Below are 2,500 nucleotides of genomic sequence, written 5' to 3'. Positions count from 1 at the left end.
CCCCCCCCCCCCCACCCCTCCCCACGTCCCCACGTCCCCACCTTGCCCCCTGCCTTCGCAAGCTGGTTGGTGACAAGTTTGCATGTTCAATGCCCTTCGCATGCGACGTACGCAGGCTACGTTGTGGTGCGGCCTGTGTCAACTGTCCGCTGATGTCGTACGCGTGAACCACAATCTGTACTGCACATTCGTCCTTATGTACTGAATGATACATCGTGGCACATGTGTGACCGTACAACGACTGCGCCCAAAAACGGCGGACCATACAGTGCAAATATTGTGCACGCAGCTACGTGTCGTCTCCCTATGAGAGCTGGATTGCAGTGTGGTACGCCATAGAGACGTGTGGGAGGAACGGACGCCGTGGATGGCGATCAGCATGAGCTGTGTGTTGATGTATTCGGACCTAGTCGTCTCTCCTCAAACACCGTGATAGCATGGTGCACCGCGTTCCATATCTGCGACATGCTACAGAGGCCGGTTGACAGTCGTTCGAGCAATGGACATCGCATACGTACGGGGGCCACCTTCCACGTATTGTCTAGGCGTGCACATTTTGTTGCGTGTATGTGGGCAGACGTAGTGTGGCGTGACACCTGACACAGGCATGCAATAATCGTTGAAGTTGCTAATGGCGATGGACGCCTACGTTTTCTGGTGAAGTTACGCAAATGAAGAAATGGTAACCCGTTGTGGTGCGGTTGTTCTCGCTAGGGGTGAATCGGTGATGGCGACGATAGGTTGAGGTACTAACCGGTTGTTCCAGCGATACCCACCATGCCGATGAAACTGAACGGCATCTGGGTGTGAAGCGATACGCGGTGGTGGCTGGGTGGGACCGTCCCCGGCCGGTGAGGGGGCGCCTCCCGGCGTGCTGGCCGCGCGGTGCGTGGGCGCACGCGCTACAGCCGGCTGGTGGGGGCGGCCAGTGGCAGGCGCGCCGGCCGACGGACGCGGCAGGCGTCGCAGCTGCGCGCCGGCGCACCCTGCGCGCGGCGCCGTGCGGCCAAAGTAGGTCCTCGCGGGCCCGGTGCGAAGCGCGGTGGACATCTTCAGTGTGCTGGTCCGATTGAGGACTGTGTGCGTTGAGGATGCGCCGCCGCCCGGCGCTCGGCGCCGCGACGCCGTCTGCTGCTCGGTCGCCCCAGCGGTTCTCGCTGGTGGTTTGTATCGCAGCTGTGCGGATGTGTTGGCGCGTGCGCTGTGCTGGGAGAGTTCGCTTCGGCACCCAAGTGGGGCTTTTGTCCTTCTGTGGCGCTGGCGTTGGAGCTGCCGGTCACCGTAGGTGGCGCGTGTTGTCTCCCGCCGGCAATGCCACGACAGCACGCTCCCGGGCCTCTGTCGGCAGCGGCAAGCTCAGTTGGGAGCACGGGTCGGTCGCACCGAAAGCGTCTACTCGCCTAACTCCGGGCGATTGCGCCTCTCTCGAACCCGACCAAGTACTTGGGACGGCGCTGCGCGCCGCCGGGACCTGAGAGGGTTTCGAGGTGTATTGTGCAGGGGAGCTCAGCCTCCTCCTGTTTGCAGAATGATTGAGCGGACGCTTGCGTGTTCGCGCGGGCCCCCGGGACACACTCCCGGGCGGCCGGCTGCTCAGCTCTAGTTGGCGCAGCTCCCTGGTTGATCCTGCCAGTAGTCATATGCTTGTCTCAAAGATTAAGCCATGCATGTCTCAGTACAAGCCGCATTAAGGTGAAACCGCGAATGGCTCATTAAATCAGTTATGGTTCCTTAGATCGTACCCACGTTACTTGGATAACTGTGGTAATTCTAGAGCTAATACATGCAAACAGAGTCCCGACCAGAGATGGAAGGGACGCTTTTATTAGATCAAAACCAATCGGTCGGCTCGTCCGGTCCGTTTGCCTTGGTGACTCTGAATAACTTTGGGCTGATCGCACGGTCCTCGTACCGGCGACGCATCTTTCAAATGTCTGCCTTATCAACTGTCGATGGTAGGTTCTGCGCCTACCATGGTTGTAACGGGTAACGGGGAATCAGGGTTCGATTCCGGAGAGGGAGCCTGAGAAACGGCTACCACATCCAAGGAAGGCAGCAGGCGCGCAAATTACCCACTCCCGGCACGGGGAGGTAGTGACGAAAAATAACGATACGGGACTCATCCGAGGCCCCGTAATCGGAATGAGTACACTTTAAATCCTTTAACGAGTATCTATTGGAGGGCAAGTCTGGTGCCAGCAGCCGCGGTAATTCCAGCTCCAATAGCGTATATTAAAGTTGTTGCGGTTAAAAAGCTCGTAGTTGGATTTGTGTCCCACGCTGTTGGTTCACCGCCCGTCGGTGTTTAACTGGCATGTATCGTGGGACGTCCTGCCGGTGGGGCGAGCCGAAGGCGTGCGACCGCCTCGTGCGTGCTCGTGCGTCCCGAGGCGGACCCCGTTGAAATCCTACCAGGGTGCTCTTTATTGAGTGTCTCGGTGGGCCGGCACGTTTACTTTGAACAAATTAGAGTGCTTAAAGCAGGCAAGCCCGCCTGAAT

General features: G+C 58.8%; 1 non-coding gene across 1 annotated transcript in view; it reads left to right on the top strand.

The window, feature by feature from the left end:
- The first annotated feature begins 1,613 nt into the window (after window positions 1-1,613).
- Window positions 1,614-2,500, top strand: part of LOC124744306 — a 1,909-nt gene continuing 1,022 nt past the window's right edge. Inside the window, exon 1 of the ribosomal RNA XR_007010675.1 lies at window positions 1,614-2,500. This exon is cut by the window's right edge and continues 1,022 nt beyond it. This is a non-coding gene — a ribosomal RNA (small subunit ribosomal RNA).

This window comes from Schistocerca piceifrons, unplaced genomic scaffold (genome assembly GCF_021461385.2).
Source record: "Schistocerca piceifrons isolate TAMUIC-IGC-003096 unplaced genomic scaffold, iqSchPice1.1 HiC_scaffold_283, whole genome shotgun sequence".
NCBI classification, from domain to species: Eukaryota; Metazoa; Arthropoda; class Insecta; order Orthoptera; family Acrididae; genus Schistocerca; species Schistocerca piceifrons.
The sequence above is the reverse complement of the archived record's forward strand: the minus strand, read 5'-3'. Positions and strand labels throughout refer to the sequence as shown.